This window comes from Micropterus salmoides, unplaced genomic scaffold (genome assembly GCF_014851395.1).
Source record: "Micropterus salmoides isolate LMB-PRFRI ecotype aquatic unplaced genomic scaffold, ASM1485139v1 Ms_hic_scaffold_4, whole genome shotgun sequence".
In the NCBI taxonomy this organism is placed as follows: domain Eukaryota; kingdom Metazoa; phylum Chordata; class Actinopteri; order Centrarchiformes; family Centrarchidae; genus Micropterus; species Micropterus salmoides.
This window is the reverse complement of record NW_024043372.1, coordinates 23,685,680-23,703,758: the sequence shown is the minus strand read 5'-3', so window position 1 is coordinate 23,703,758 and position 18,079 is coordinate 23,685,680.

Here is an 18,079-nt window from a genome sequence, read left to right as displayed (position 1 = left end):
ATTTATTACCTCTCCCGCTATCCAAATACACAAGAGGAGTTGAATCCTGTCTGTCTTCCATTTATAGAAGCATGACATGATGGTTTCTGGTCTAAAATGCATAATGTCTCATCATTTTGGTGAAGCATAAAAATGCTTCACCAAAAACTTTGACACTTTCACAGTGTGTTGTCAGTTCATGAAACTTAATTGTATAATTTTGGTTGCCTAAAAATGTCTTGTTCAGTGTTTGGTTGAACCAAAAGACACTAAGGAGTCGGCTGTATATTTTTTTTCAGTAAGGACATTGTTTTTCGGTAGCCAAAAATAGCATCCCAATTAATTTCACAGTTAGCATAGTCACTTCTGGTTCCAAAATACCAAGATGGCGACAGCCAAAATGCCAAACTCGAGCCTTCGAAACAGTAGTCCAAAAACCAGTGGGTGACGTCACAATGGTTACGCCCACTTTCTACACAGTCAATGCTTATCTTTGTTTAAACAATGCTAAAATGTGTTGTTTTAGAGGGCATTAAATAGTGTACTATGATTTTTTTGGCTAACAGCAGCTGGGCCTACAGACAGTGCATACTGAAGTCTTGGTTTCAGTTTGGTATCATTGTTCCTGTACAGAGAACTCACCAAATGTTTCTGGTAACTTTTACCTGTGCTATAACAGCAGACAAAAGAAAGTACTGGACAGATGGATAAACTATCCACTAAGTATAGCATCTAACTCCCCCTAAAGTCACAAGTTGTTATTTTATTATTCCTGTTAAAGGCTCTGCACACCCACTCAGGTGTTTTGAATTCACCAGACTGATTGGACTTCTGCTGAGGGTGATGAAAGAAATTACTTGAGGTCATCAATCTTAAACCAATAAGAATGATATGTAAGCCTCAACACATGAAGAGAGAGATGTAATGTCAATCAAGCACACTTTGTACACGCTGTCCTAAAAAGGGTTGAAACACCTGTGCAGGGGGACCGTAAGGACAAAACAGTGTACCTTTTCATTTTGGACAGAGCCCTGCTAAGCTAAACACATCCAGGCTAGAAAATAGGTTTGGATTTTTCCAAGTCTTTAAACAATACTCACATGCCACATATACTTAGAGAGAAAGCTACAGTTCATTGTAATCCTTCCTCCTGTCCATAAAGTGTAGGGTTAGGGTTAGTACACTGTACACCGTGAGTTTTGTATAAAGACATTAAGACTCATTAAATCAAAATCTATGTGGGTCATCTCACTCTCAGAGAGAAAGCAAATATGCATGTTTTCTAAAGTGTTGAACAGTTTTTTTAAGCAGCCTCTTGGCTGCCAGCAGTTTTGCTGTGGGACACGGCAAAGCAAATAGACAGAAGCGCGGATGACACAAATACGCTGAAGTTTCTATCTCCCCTACCTGTCGACTTTCTCCTTCTCCTCCCAACAACCCTGCACGCCTCTCGCTGTCTCTCTCTCTCTGTTACCTTAGAGTCTGGCCGTCATGCTCCTGTGGCTCCACTCTAAAGGTTACGCTGTGTACCCACCGTCACTGCCTGTCACCCCCCCCCCCCCCCCCCCCCATACACACACACACACACACACACTCGCGCTCCATCAGTCCCACGCCCTGTCAACTATATACTATAGACCATAGAATCACCTACCTATCCACCGTTTGCCTTTGCAAAGAGGATGTTGTAGTGAATAGTTAGAAAGCTTGGACAGATTACAGGTTAATAGCTCTGGTGATAGAGTTGGTGGAGTGTTTGTTAGTATTTGTCAAACCACTGGTGGACTCATAGGGGATAGATGCCCCTATGGTTATGTACCACACTGCATACCGCTGGTGCCTATTTTATGTTTTTTCACCCCTGCCCCTCAAACAGTCCCCCACTGAGACAGACACTCTACAGAGAGACGGAAGGGCTGTGCATATCAAAAAATACCAGAGTGTGCTTGTGTGCTCATGTCCATCTGCAGTCTGCTGGCCTTGGCACATGGAATTAAAATGCCGCTCACTTGACAGAAATCAGCAGGGTCCACAGAGGCCTCATCTCCTTCTCACCTCCCTCTTCCGACCTTATCTCCTGCCTTTCTTTATCAAAGATGAATCCTCTGCAAAATGAGCCGAAGGGAGTGTCTGGTGAGGGAAAAGGGGTAAGAGAAGAGGAGGATCATTGTATTACACCTGCCATATTTTGACAGTGTGTTGAGATGTGTCATTACAGTGTTGTAACTGAAGAAATTGTTGACATTGTTTGAGCCACTCTTGATCATGCCCTATTGGCTTTTACCCTGAAGATTCTTCCACAGTTAGTCCTCAATCTCTGTGAGCTTCACTATTTTATTCACTGCAAGGTATTATATGCTTTAATGCTGCATTCACGCAATGTGCGCAGAATATGAAGAACAAGACAACGTCCCGTTATTTCAGCTTGGGAATGTTCACAGATTAATCAAACATGGTTGCTTCCACCCCCACGACCCTGTACACAGAATAAGAGGTTGACAATGGATGCATGGTTACTTTCACTGCTAGTCTTGTATTCACAATAAAAATTAGATACCTTTCCTGTGTAATGTATCTGGAACTGAAGTTAAACTAGATACAAACAATCAGTGTATAGCTCATTTTAAATTGGCAGGACAAACTTTATTAGTGTTTATATTGGATTATATTTAGATGAAACTGCCATCAATTGTAGCTTTGTAGCCATTTTGCCAAAAGTTTGTTGACACACTCGGACTCAGTATTACAACCCAGAGGATATGAATGCAGTATTATAGTCAACATCTGAAGGATCTCTGAGCATATTAACTGTATCATACACACTTTAAAGTTTATGTCTATGGAGGACTTAAATGGACAAACCATTCCATTTTTAGCCATGCTAGCGGCATGGCAATATCAGTCGGTTTGTCCAGTACTGTGGTTCAGATTGAAATATCTGTACACCTCACGGATCGATTAACATGAAATTCTGTACAGACATTCATGGTTCTCAGAAAATGAATAGACTGATTTGACTTTGGAGGTCCTCTGACTTTTCCTCCAGCACCACCATCAGGTTCACATTTGTTGTTTTGACTAAAATGTTTCTACATCTTTTGGATGGACAGTCATGTTCCCTTCAGGGTGAGTATAGGGTGGAATATCCTTGGTGACACTCTGACTTCATCAGGTCAACATTTTGTTCTACAGTATTTTAAAAACTTTCTCCCTTTGCTCTACTCATTGCCAATTTTTGCCTTCACTTGCTCATTTCAAGGAAGGAATATTTTATATTCTGAAACTTAGGGAGACAGAAGAAATAAAGAGTGGAAATGCTCTTTCCACATTCACAGTACAATGAATCCATCTGAATTTGAATACAGAGTCCAATATCTGCACACTCATATAATCACACAAATACACACAGTTGATCTATCCTATGTATAATGAAACATTTTTTGTTTTGTAATTAACTAGTGAATGACATTTTGAACTGGGTTTAATGAAACTAATCTGAAACACACACACACGCACGCACATGCACACGCACACACGCACGCACACACACACACACACACACACACACACACAAACACAGACCTCTTACCTCTTAGATAAAATGCCTTACTTTCATGAAAAATAGTAAAACCCAAATCACACATACAGTATCACAGCTGCTCCCTCTGATATATGTGAAGTTCTCTGTTGTTTGAACAATAAACATTGTTTATTCATTTATCTTTCCTTCTCTTCTCATCCCTCTACCCCTTCTGTCTCTCCTTCATTCCTCCTCTCTGTGGGCCATCCGTGGAGCGTTCAAGCGCTCTGACGACATGCACCGCTGAGTTCTCAACATCTTGTCTCGTCACGGCAATTACACACACACACACACACACACACACACACACACACACACACACACACACACACACACACACACACACACACACACACACACACACACACACACACACACACACACACACACACATTTAACATACACACTCTCAAAATGTGCTCCAAAGTGTCCTTTATGTTGAACAATATAGTATGCTCTTTTTAGTCATACAGACTTACACAAATACCACATTTCTGTTGGTGATTCTTCAGAATGGGGAAAACTCCTTTTATCTACACTGGATCAACCTTTCCTATCCAAGAACAGACAAACAATCACACACTGCCTCACACTCCAGCAAGAGAGATAGTTAAATTCAGGAGCGAGCGACTGAAGGAGTGAGCAGGTGGTCTGAGAGGTCAGGGCAGGAACCAGTCACTGACCCCCTCCATACTACAGTGAAAGGATAAGGGTTAATTAACATCAGGCTTTAATCGCCTCTGATGAATGATTCATAGCTTCCTGGTCTATAACCAGTATTTAAAACACATGGACGGAGCCAGAGCGGGCATGAATTATTCAGGGCCTATGGTACCCAGTGCCACATTTCGCTCCCACTGAGAGAAGACAGAGCTGAATTTCTGTGAGCATCTTGCCAGCCCGTTGATAAAGGGGAAACAATTAATGTTTTGCAATGCTGCCATATATAGCACAATCTGACAAAGACAATGAGAAGGGTTAAAGAGATGATTACTCTTACTGGCAATTTCCTGAAATGAAGCAATTGTGATGCACAGTCATTATTTGGAAAAAGAGAAGAAGACAAAGAGAGACACGAGAGGCAAAAAGAAATGTTGGAAAACTGACTCTGAAAAAGATAGATGAACAGAAAAAGACAGAGGGAGTAAGTTTGGTCAGCTGAGATTTACTGTCTTGGCTGTGAATGTTGCTGCATAATAAGTCAACAGCTAAGCAGCTTCAATATATTCTTAAAATCCATGGCCGTCTTGTCTCTGCTTTTTCAACACATCGTTCAACCCCGTTCACTCCTTAGATAAACTGTGCTTCAGCCCACAGACATGCATGATAAAGTACAACAGTGACCAAGACGTCAGGAGGTGGGGAATTAAAAAAAACAAAAAAGTGGTATAATGATAAAGAGTAAAGAGTGAAGAATAAAGAGTCACTTCATTTAACTGACAATACCACAGATCCAACAGCCTTTCAGCCTTTCACCTGTACAGAGGTCCGGACTAGCCCTCACAACTCACTATAGTTATACTACAAGTTTCTGATCAGAATACACTGGAGAAAGGGAGTCGTACAGATGTTTCCCGTCCAGACATAACAGCTAATAGCAACTAACTGACTAATTGCTCCTTCTTCTTTTCTCAGAATTATTTCACATCTCCAATAATTCCACTTACTGTCCACTGGCCTGCTGTGGTTCATCTATTGTTTTTCTGTGGCCCCATATCCTGATTTCCCAGGACTGCAGAGCCTTCTGGTGGCTTTCCTTTCTCATAGGCCCAGTGGGCATCCAATTGGGATGAAGAATTTTACTGTTTGTTCAGCTTTGTCAATAAGTGCGTCCATCAGTCCATTAAACAAGCCTCAGCAAAGCATTATCTACAGTAAAATGCACAATTAGACAGTTACTAAAAACGTTTGACGGTTGGCATTATCCACTGATCATCTGAAAAGATCAATAACCAGTCATGAACACGAGGAGCCATTCATCCCTCACATTCTGACATGAGGAAGCACAATTAAGGTGAGAGGGCTGAAAAGAACAATGCATCTCTGCAAGAAAATCTGAATAACTAAAGCTCTGGCACAACTGTGACCCAAGTTTTGGTTTAGCAACCCACCCAGGCACACGCTAAATGAAATGTCACTAAGCACAAGATTAAAAACAAATGAGGCCACTGCACTTGTGGTTTGTGGAGAGAGCAAGAGGAATAGAGCGAGAGCTGGAGGTAAAGCTTAAAAACAAGGAGAACGAGTGAGAGTGTGTGGGAGGAAAATAGAAATAGCGCGGTGGGGGGGATTTGTTACTGTAATTGTGTCTAGCAATTGTTTACCCAACAGCGAAGACAGGTAGAGGCTTCAGGTTAAGGACACAGGTGGATAGATCAGTGTAAGAGAAACAAATTATGAGACGGATAGCTTTTCACTGTTAAATTGTGCATTTCAGACAAAAGGATGAAGCCGAATGGCTAGTTTGCCTCAGTTTATAATGTGTATTTTTATATATAGACAGAAAACACACACATTATACTTTAGAGTGTGTCTACAAAATGTGTCTGATGTGGTTTAAAACTTTGCCCCTGGCTGACTTTTCAAGTTTCCAGCTGACTCTTTCAGGCAAATGTCAGCATCCTGACCAGCTGTTGGTCCATGTAAAAGACACTGAAATTAAGGATCAGTGTTGTTCTTGTATCATAGTACAGCATAGAATAAATAAATATGTAAAGAAAATATTATTTTTTTAAAACCTTGTTTGAATGAGTAGCCTACTTTAGAAAACATACTAAAAACAAATCAACACAGAGATTAGATTTATGCTTTATTGTTTGTAATTTCACTTATTCAAGAGAAAGAGCTGTAGGGATGAGCGCTAACCAATGCGATTGGCTCGGCTTGACTTCCCCAAACCAAATAAGGAGCAGGAAAGAGCTATTACTGTAGTTTTAAATTTTATGTAGCCTGTAATAAATAAGAACTAAGAATAATGTAATGATAAACTCTTCGGCCTTGGATTGCGATGAGCTACAAAAATATACAACATTTTGTAAATAATTTCTGTTGCACAATCTCACATTGTGTGGTACATAATGATGTATGTGTTAAATAAAGATGCATTTGATTTTAAGCAAGCTAAGTCAGCTATCCATTCCTTGCTATTTTGTTTTTAGTTTTGGATAAAAAAGAGACACCACCTTCAAAAACTCTCTGTATACAAGAGTGTCACTTTTACTACAACCAAGCACACTGCTTCAACGTGGAGAAATCTTAAGCTTCACAGACCCGTCGTGCCCAATCACTGATCATCAATAGAGAGCAGAAGTGAAACCATAAATTCTGTTCCAGAAGTGAGAAAACCTCATTCAAAATCACATTGACGTTGTAATTACACTAAAATCCAGCCCTGGAACATTTGTTTTGTCAACAGCATGTCTTGTGGCTCATGGCTTATGTTTCAATAAGTAGTTTTTTGAAAATCTAAGATTGTTGCTCATTCAGTGTTTTTTTTTTTTGGCATTTGGCATTTAATGACGGCCATTTTCAATTTTCAAAGTCCAAAAATGTTTGTGGGCTGAACGTCACGGCTCGAGAAAAGATTTGAGTCCACAGGTGAGTCGAGGGTACAAGGCAAGCTAGCTCAGTAGTGCGACAGTGAATTACAACTAAAAATGGATGAAATGGATATGGATGAAACAAGTACCCATGCTGCCATGCCTGTAGTTTTTTCTGCTCCAACAAAGTAAATGTTTAAAAAATCACGGTGGTTTCGATTTCTAATTCCAACTGCTGTAGGGGATGCTGATTTGTCTTAGAAGATGGACAGGAACCCCAGAAACAAAAACAGATGAATAAAATACTTAATAAGAGATTGTATTGAGTTATAGAAGCCAGTGGAACAGAGGCTAGCCTAGACGTGACGTCACGACTTCAGCTCTCTATGTCTGTGTTCTACAAAAGTCAACTTTCAGACAGTGATTAAAAGGACTATCAAGCCCCCTTTCAAAGGAAAACACAACATTTTAAATAAAGGGTAAAGTCACAAGGACACTGAAAAGATGTTAAAAAATAACCCCAAAAAGGATTCAAAGTTTAAAAACAATTGGTTTATGACTAACTCAGTTATACATTTATTCTTACATATATATTCTGCTTCCTGATTGTGTTTTGTGTGTCTGATGTAGATACAAAAACCAAATAAATACAGTGGATTAAAGCTGCTGTATGCCAGCAGGTGTATTTGTTGAAGTGCACGTGTTGAAAATCTATATGCCGATTAAAGTAAGATCGGTCAACATATGCATCAAGATTTAAGGAATCTCTCAGCCATATGTTACAGCATGCATGAGCCTGTTTTACTGTAAATGAAATTGCACAAAGGAAAATTGTGTGTGAGTGTATGTATGTATGTGTGTCTTTGTATTAGAGAGCATTGTCCAGTATATCAGACAGCCCCTGTCATGTTCATGTCGCAGCAGCAGGGTATAGGAGGTGTTCTTGTCTCTGAGTGATGCGATGGCATGAACAGCATGGTTTAAGAGCTAAAAGAAGGTCATCGATGTCTCGCATCACAATCTCTCCCTCCTTTTCTCTCCTCTCTCTGTTGCCCCTGTCATCCCTACTGGATGATCCCTCGCTCTCTCTTCCACCTCAGCTGTCTTTCTGTCCTTCGTCACGGGTTGCTGTGTTCCATTTCTTTCTCTTCTTTTTTTTCTCTTCTGCATCCTGGTCTGTGTTGAACTCCACTCCTCTGGACTGATTTTATTTGTGCTAGATTCACAGTCCACGGAAAGGAGTGTTTGTAAACTGTAAAAGAAAGACGTGTGAGATATCTACAGTACAGAGAAAGACAAGGGTCCCAGACGAGCCCAGGTTTGTCACTCAGTCCCAGGGAATAAGACATGCTTGGAGCCACTGGACAGAGTTGCCAGAGCCATCTCCTGTCATCATTTAGAAAGGCCATGACCTCTGAGAAGCGAGAGGATCACCGCCGCTGAATAATTCACAAACTTTTTCTTCTTTTTTTTTGTGTGTGGGAACAAGAAAGTGTGGCTAGGTGTCCGGGCAATTTGGTGGGTTTAAATGATCTGTTGACGACTGTCACAGCTGCTATCTTTGGTGACAGATGGTTGCATCTCCTGACAGGCTCTCACAAAAAAAATCTGATTAAATTGCACCATATCACCTCTGGCCATCGTATTACAAATATCTACATCTACTGGGTGTAATACAGTGCATGGTTGGGTGTGCAGTTGGCTTATCTGAAATTACGTAGCAAGTCAATGTTCTGTGCAGGAATGTGACCCTGACTGAGAGTCTTTAGCTGGGAGCGTATCTATGTTCTCAGGGTCCAATGTTCCCCAGCTCAATAACCTCTTAATATGACACATTAACGAGACCTTTCAAATGGTTTTATGTTCTTAGAAATGTTTTTCCTCAGGTCAAATGTTCAGTGTGTGCTTTCCTGGGTCAAAATGTTGAAATCACCCACATACAGCTTATAGCCTACTGATTATACTGTTGGGTTGGTTTTGCACATCACAGTCATCAGTTGAAATGACAGTCAGTATGTGGGTGTCACTTTTCATCAATCTTCACTTGCTGATGAATCTTAAGTGTCTGTTGTTATCAGGGATGCAAAAATGCCTTATTCAAATACAAATATGAACATGAACACACAATGCACTCCCACTAGTACATTTTGTGTCTTGTCATTGCACAGATCAAGTTAATGTTTTCAACTCATAGCCTCCTCACAGTAAGCTATGCTCTCTAATGTGTCGAACCTGCTAACACATACATTGCACACACATCTCAACATACCTTCAGTGACACTGTCTTTCAAACTGAATCCTAATTAACAGCACTGACTTACTTTTCTGAGAAACAATTGGTGTTTCATTTCTTGCCAACACTGTTTGTAATTACTATCATAAGTTGTAGTGCAGTAATGCCTACAATACAACAACGATTTTCATAATTAATCAAGCAAGAATTATTTGATCATCTTATCGTTTTTGGGGGACTAATTTAGGCACTATTTCAGACAGAAATAAACAAATGACATTTAAACAAAAAGGCTTGATGTCTGGATCAAACCTTTTAATAGTTTCATGCATTTCTATCAGAAATACATTTTTTTTTGATTTTCAGAAATTGTAAAGAATTCAGATTGTCAGATCTACTTCAGGGTTTTAATTAAAGGACATGTTTGAATGTAATGCTCATCAGCAGCAACTCATGAGTCCTTGTTGTTTTCTTCAAAAAATTTAAACTCTATTTTCCTTCCTGTGGACCAGAGGATTTAACAAACATAACTATTATTTTAGTTGTCAGCAGAAACAAAACTTACTCTTGTGTGTATAAAAATGTTACACTATCAGTATTGCTTCACATCTGTTCCACTTCTGTGTGTGTGTGTGTGTGTGTGTGTGTGTGCGTGTGTATGTGTGTGTCGTTCACCCAGTGCGGTCTCGCTCTGTGTTTCCCATGTTGGAGAAATGCAGAACACAGATTTCCTGTCGGGAGCAGCAGGTTGTTGGGACAGACAAGAGCTTTAATTAACGTTCAGTATGGGGTGGAAGATTTCTGACACGGTTGCTCAGCAGGGATTCAGTAGCTACTTTTGATGCAAGAGTAATGAACTGTACATGTTACTTTTAAGAATTTCATTCATCCTATACCGTACCATAACTGTACTGCAACTGCTAGTTTTCACACATTGTGTTAGTCATGCTTTCAAACCAAGTACCATCAAAACTACAAACTTTTGACAGCATAGAATCACAAACATAACTGAAGCGTCTGAAGAAGACAGAGAAGAGGGAAGTTAAGAGGTGACTTTTAAATAAGCTGTTCAGTATTTTTTAATTTTGTCAAAAAGCCATATGTCTGTGGCAAAATATCTAATTACAGAGTACCAACGCAGATATGAATTGGAGTGATAAATCATTATTTACCAATGTGAGAGGACTTACTTAACCTTGGAGTGCTGGCAGAATTAAAATGTGGATTTCAGGAGGAAAACCCACTCAGTATGCTTGACCATGCTGTAGAAGGAGAGCAAGACACAAGTGCAAAAGGGGGAGGGGGGGATGCAAGAGCTGAAGATGGAGATGCAAGTAAAAACGTCAGGAAAGGAAACAGGTGCAGAGCACAGAACAACACACAGAAAGACAGCAAATTGAGAGACGAGTGTTGTGTGGAGAATCTATTGAGAAGTAAGTCAGGAGGAGATAAAGGGATGAGATGGAATCAGCAGCTGGGAGGAAAGGGACAGGTAGAGGAGGGATAGTGTCATTTGGAGGGGAGGAGGGGGGAGAGGGGAGAGTGGGTGTGGAGAGCACAAGACAGATGACAAATTGTGATTAATAGATGGGGTCCGGGGCAGCAGTGTGGAGCGCAACTCATTAATAGAGAGAATTAGAGAGGCTGGGCAACTCAATCTGCACACTGTCACTCGCAATCAAGGCCCATAATCAGATCTGCACACAGACAGAGAGTTGATGTACGAGAGGCGGGGTATTCATACACTTACACACTTCTCCCACCTATACTTACGAGGATTGTCCACAGCAGCATTTGACCCCGGGCTTAAACTATCCTGAACACTTAACCATGACTAAAACCCAACCCCAATTCTACTGTTAACCTTAAACTGAACTCCTAACACTGAACAGACAAAATTTGAGGAAGATCAACAGCTACTAAATGGGCCCTCAAGAATAAACTTTCAGTCTTGACAAAATATGTTGTCATTCCTTCCCAAGTGGCCCATATAAGTGTTTTCTGATCCTCTGCCCATATTGGTAGGACATCATTTTACAACTTTCTTTAATGATAAAATTCTAATTATTAGAGATAAAATTCATCACCTCCTGATCTAGGAGTTTTAGACAACTATAGACCTATTCATAACCTTTCCTTTCTCTCTTAACTCCCTGAGGAAGCAGTTGGCAAACAGTTGTGTGACTTTCTACATAGCAATAGTTTATTTAGGGATCTTCAGTCAAGATTTATAGTTCATCATAGCACAGTGAATATTACAAATTACCCTCTAATTGCATTAGACTAAGGACTTGTGTCTGTACTTGTCTTGTTAGATCTTAGTGCTGCTGACCATCAGGTTCCTATTACAGAGACAGGAACATTTAATTGGCATTAAAGTAGCCAAGCTGGTTTAAGTCCTTTTTATCAGATCGATCTCAGTTTGGACATGTTAACAATGAATCCTCCATGTAAGCTAAAGTTAAGTCAAGGAGTTCAACAAGGGTCAGTGCTTGGACCAATCATATTCACCTTATATATGCTTCCTTTAGGCAAAGATATTAGGAAAAACTCCATAAACTTTCATTGTTATGCAACCAGGGCTAGGCTGGGACAAAAAAATCACCCTTCACCAATACACCATCCTTCCATATATGACATGTGTACCTACTATAATATTCCTCCAAACCAGCTGAGTGGTATGTGCCGTGGATAAGTGTATGTGTACCAGTGCAAGTGAATCAGTGTACTCATTTGCACTCATTTACTGACTATGGTGATCAGAGGTGGCCATGGAGTACACAACTCGTACTCAACTACAAGTTGCCTCCAAGTCATTTTCACAGCAGTGTGGGATTAGCCAACATGATGCTGACAAAACAACCTCACCCCAGCCATTAGGACAGTTAGCCAAAATTAAGACTGCAGAAACAATGGTAGCTACAAAAACAATGTCTAATATCTTACGCAGCTCTGTGTGACAGTGAGTGATCACCAGCAGTAGGTGACAGTCTCACTTTGTGAAAGCGTTATTGAATCTTAATAATCATCATTGTCACCACAGCATAGCACACAGTCTACCCAAGGGCACTTAAGCTTAAGTTACTTTTTTTGGAAAACGGAGGTGTTTCTTCTATATTTACATTGCATTGAAGGTTTTCTTATTGTGTAACTAAACCTTTCTCAAAGCATTTTCATTTGTTAATAAGTTAATTAGTTAATAAGTTGTTTTTTAAAACATTTTTAACAAATGCTTTCAAAAAGTGATGGGGACAACATCTGCCATTTCAAAAAGTGGTGCTCACATGTCCCCAGCGTCTCCAGTGTAAATTTCACCTATGACCCTATCTCCTTGCTCTCTCCCTACAGGTTGAGCTGCTCCATGCTTACCGCTTCACCTCTACTCTCCTCCTGCTCTCTCCCTCGGCCCTCTCACTCTGCTTTGTTGTCACACGCCTCCTCCTCTTCTATCCTGGCAGTAGCCACGGCTCTCCCTTACTCCTTCAGGGGCCTGTGCTTGTACTATGTTGGGTACTGCAGCTGATGTTGAAATTACTGCAGCCCCGCTAGCAAACATGTCTGTTATTTTCACGCATTTGGCGGAAGCATTTTCTTTTTGACCCGCAACGCAAGAAACAGACAGGGCAGAGGGGGAGGGAGTAGGGGCCAGTAAGAAACAGTATAGAAAATTACCCAATGTCTGTTCTTTATGGGCTGATTGTTAGCCCATTTTTTAAACAGTTAAATAAATAAATGATTTACGTTACACCTGGCCCAAGGTGTGTCCGCCCACTGGGCATTTGCCTGGTATGCCAGATTACCTGTCCACCCCTGGATGGGACCCAATTAAATCTATCAGTCACGCCAGATGAAACCAATCAGTTAGCTAAAACCTAAAAGCCTGAAGGACCTGCAATTTTCTGAAGTGAAATGTCCCATTTTTAGGTTCATACTTTTATTTTGGGTGTCTAGAAAATGTTTACATGATTTAATGTTCAAAAAACACATTATTTTTGTCATTCTGTCCATTGCTTCAGCATCTTCATTCACCCTCTGTCTTAGCACTTAGTTTTACATCCTGTCTCTTTAATGCTCCTATCTCTAAAAGCCCACTTTCCTCTGATTGGCCAACTTCTGGAAGCCTGCAGAAGGACAGGAACTAGCTGGCACAGCGCTTACACAATGTGCGGAGATAAGTCTGGCTTTATTCTCTTTATTGATGCTCTGTCTCAACTCTCTGTGATTTAATGTTTCGTGATGAACAAATATCTTTGTGGTTAAAATATCTTTGTGGTTGTGGTTAAAGTAACTGTTAACAAGTAAAGCTAAAATTTGAGCATTAAACATTTAATTTTTCTGCATTCTGGTAACATCTTCGACACAAATTTCTCTGCAACAATTTATGGTGGAAATGTCTTTAGTTATATAAACGGAAACACAATATTCAAAATATAAAATATGATAGAATATAATATAGTAAGGCTTTCAGGCATTTTGTATTGCTTTCAGATATTTTTCTCCTGTTGATCAACTTTTCTCATTTAATATAAACCCTGCTGAGTCAACGCATGTTGTGTCTTTTGTTTGGTGAAATAACCTCTTGAAATGTGCACGGAGCACATTAATGTTACATTAATTAATTAATTTATTCCTGGATTTTAATAGCTCCTGTGTTTCAGCAAGTTTTCTGCTCACGCACAAAACTTTCTGCACATTCAAAAACATATATCTGTGTTCTCTGACATGTCAAGAAAAATGACATGTCAAGGAAAATGAATAATGTAATGAGAATTTACTATATTTTTAAAAAATCTATCTGCCCTGTACTCTGCTGTGCATTAGCCCACGTTATTGCTCTGCTGATAAGGTTTGCCACAGAGTCACATAAATTGTTTCAGAATGTCGAAAGTCACAATGCTTGCTGATTAACAAGCTGCAGTGGGTATTCACCAGAAGAGATTGTGCAGTGTTATAACTTTATTTAGTCACTTTACCTTCGCTGCCTCTGCGTTCTCCGTCCTTCGCAGGTTCTCGCTCTCTCCTTCTCGCTCACTCTCTGACCTGTGAGATTGCAGGTCAGGTCAAGCCCCTTTTCCACAGCCTCTTACTTGTATTTGTGACTCGCCGTGTTGCACCTCCACCTTGAATAGGCTGGTTAATACCATGGTAACCTCTTTGATCACATGCTGACTCTCTGCTCATGCCCTGATTGGTTTTCTTGACTGTTCTAAACAGAGAGAGTGACTGACCTGCTGTTAAATCACTCTGTCCAGCCTTATCTATCTAATTGTGCTGCTGTCTGGAAAACCAGAGAGTATCAGTTCATTCCAACAAGTAGAACCTGTTTTTAATGACCATAAATCCAGTGGAACACAGTAGCCTGTTGGCCTGCAGAGACCTGAGTTCAAACTGTAATGCTGGGAAGCTTCAGTAAGACATGAAATTCCCACCAGCTCCAGGTGTGCTGCTATGTCAAGACAATTTAATGAAAAAAATGTTTTAAACACTTTTTGATAGGACAGTGGATAGAGATGGGAAACAAGGGAGAGAGAGAGATGGGGGCGACACACACAGGGCAAAGGGCCGCATTCAAACCCTGGGCCGCTGCAGTAAGGGCTCAGCCTTGTACATGGGGCATGCACTATACCAGTTGAGCTAAACTACGCCCCATGTCAAGACAATTTCAGAGGAAGTAAATGGTACATTTTTTATTAAGTTTACGGTAATGCATTACTGTGCTAAGTAACCATAATTAAATTATCACAATCATGCATCCACATGTTATCATGCCACCAAAGTTTCATACCTGGGTCGTAATGACGGTTAAGAAAACGCCATCTGCTTCGGAAGACCATGAGATGCAGTTGAAAGCTCTGGGAAAAGCTGGTGAGAGAACCTTCAGATTTATTGACAAACTAATGATGTGACATAAAACACTTTCACCACAACAACAACATCAGCAAAAAACAAAACAAAAAAACAAATGAAACAAAACTACAATTCCTTGAATGTTTTGAGTCCCTTGTATTCTCAGATATATCAACACTTCCTAAATACATACCAATATACATACTGTATACAGACATCTATACAGAAATCAATATTCCAAGTATATAGAGGCATATATGTATATATACAAATGCCATTTCAAATATTCTTTTTTCTATTAATGTATATCAACTATATGCCCTTTTTTGATGTACAGTAAATTGTTCTGTCTGTCCCGTTGACCCCTTGTGATCTGACATTCTTCACATGTAGCTATTCTGTCAAGTTTTAAAAACCTGTCTTGAAATTAAATGAAATATCTTGCTTTTCCCGCCTGTGTGAATAGCACCCTTGTGTCTTGCCTCTTCTGGCCTATGTGTGTAGTCTATCGTCTTTCCAGGTCTCCATGGTTCAGAGAAGGATTTGTGGTCCAAGTGCTTAACAGCACCTGAAAATTTAATTCTCTGATCCATTTTCTTCGAGTATGTTTGCACTTAATTTACCAAATAGTGTTGAGTTGTTGTTGTTGTTATTTCTGTGTAAACTGTAAATGTGACATCTATTTTAAGGCTAATACATATTGTCTGTCCTGGAAGAAGGATCGTTCCTCTGTTGCTCTTCCCGAGGTTTCTTCCTTTTCCCCCTGGCTCTCAGGATATTTTTTGTTGTACAGATTGTAAAACTCTGTAAATAGAATTGACTTGTCTTGACTTTCAAGGCTATTCTTGGGATTTTAATTTTATAATATTATTATATAGACATACAAAGTTTTACTCACCTGGAAAAAAACATCCTCTATTATTGTGTGCTCCAGCATTTGACTCCAGTTTTTCTCTTGCTCTGGCTTATTGACGGGGTTGGGTCAGCAGACCTTTGTGTTAACAACAACAGCCATGTCCCACATGAGACTTAACCCTGTATCCCTCTGGTCTTCAGATCTTCCAGTATGTTGTTGCTGTAAAGCCTTTATATGAATCATATCTCCACAGCACAGACACCTAAAGGTCAGAGAAGAGAAGGAAGGATATCGGAGTCAAGGACAAGAGAGGAGATGAAACAAGTGATCAAAAAGTTGTTGTTTTTTTCAGATAAAATTTAGTATTGTACAAACCAAAAAAAGAGATCAAACTGTTTCTTCCTACAAACCTGAGCTTTAATAAAAACCAGGAGAGGATGATACAGAACAAGAACATGATATCATGTATCATGAGAGTCAGAGACGGATATTACTGCTTCAAAGCTTATACATTCATCGGCTTAGTTAATATTTCATAGGGCTCTAAAAACCTCATTCTCTCTAAATTGTCCTCCCTTCCTGGCGATAATAATTTAAATGCAGGGGAGCCTCAGAGTGTGTCACCAGTGTGTCACAGCCCACATGTAAATTATATGTGCATGTGTGCACATATGTATGCATGTAGGCACTCACACTCAGGCCATAAAGGCACATAAAAAAGCAGGGCCAGGCATGTACACTTTGAAAGTGGATGTGAGCAGAGACCGAGTATACAGTGAAAACACATTTATTCACAAACGCAACAATTCTTTAGACTCTATTCTTCTGATTTGCCAATTTTGTAAAAATGTAGAGACCACACAGTTTCCCACTTCCTGACAAGCAGTAGTTATTTTCTATCTCCAAATGCAAATGTGACTAGAGGCTTGGCATCTGCCTGAGGGCTCAGTCGGCTGACAGTGTGCATTCTGGGGAGTGATCTATTGATCCATATTCAATATCTGCTACACTCTCCTGCTCAGTAAAGTTGGGAGATGAATAAATAAGGAGCAGAACTGACAGTACACTTGTGCCTTGGAGGACTGGGGGGCTGCCTAAATGCTTTACTCGCCTGTTCCTTGTGTAAATGCCCCCCGCCAGACCAACATTTCTAACATGTAAGCAAACCACGGGCTAGGGTCAAACAGGTTAACAATGGTAGCCATGCTGGATTTCAGGACAGATGGGTTTCTCATGTCAAGTGTGTGTTTCTGATGCAACTACAGTATGGTGTGACAGAAAAGAAAATCACATCATTCAGAGGAACTCTATTGGCATTCCTAAAATTAATGACATAAAAACAGTTTGACAATTAATTATTTATGAATGCTATAAATGTAAACTCAGGGAGAGAGAAAGGAAAAGAAAGAGACCAGGAGGAGATGGAGGAGGATGGGGTGGTGGGGGTGTCAGCATCAATACATCTTTCATCTCTAATGAGGTCTGAAAGCTACAGAAACTCAGACATTGACAACAACCCTGAGAACACTACTCTCCTCCTTTCACTTCATCCTTTTCACCATCCTGCCTGATGTGTGTCAGTCTCACATAGCCCATGCTTTGTTCTCACACTTCAGTCTCTTCACACCTTGCACCTGCTGTTCTCCCAAACACAGCTCCGCAAGTAGCTACATCTTACTTGGAAGTCTTTATTTGGCCAAGCAAGGATATAACACAGATCTACATTGCGTGATCTGCTGTCTGGAGCGTGGACCTCATGAAGAATGGCTGAGGCAATCCCAGCATTTAGACCTACAAGCAAAGTATAAAAAATATCAACTTGAAATGATATAGGCCTATATGTTACAGCAATAGAGACTTATGTCAAATAAGGAAGCTGTATATCCACCAAAAGAATCACAGCCACACTACAAATATTGTCATATCATTTTTTTGGTTGTGGTGCAAATAAATCTTCAATATTTGAACGTAGAAGGACAACCTTTGATTAAACTATTAAACAGATGTAGTCATTCGATTCGTGAAAAGGTCACATGCAGGATGGG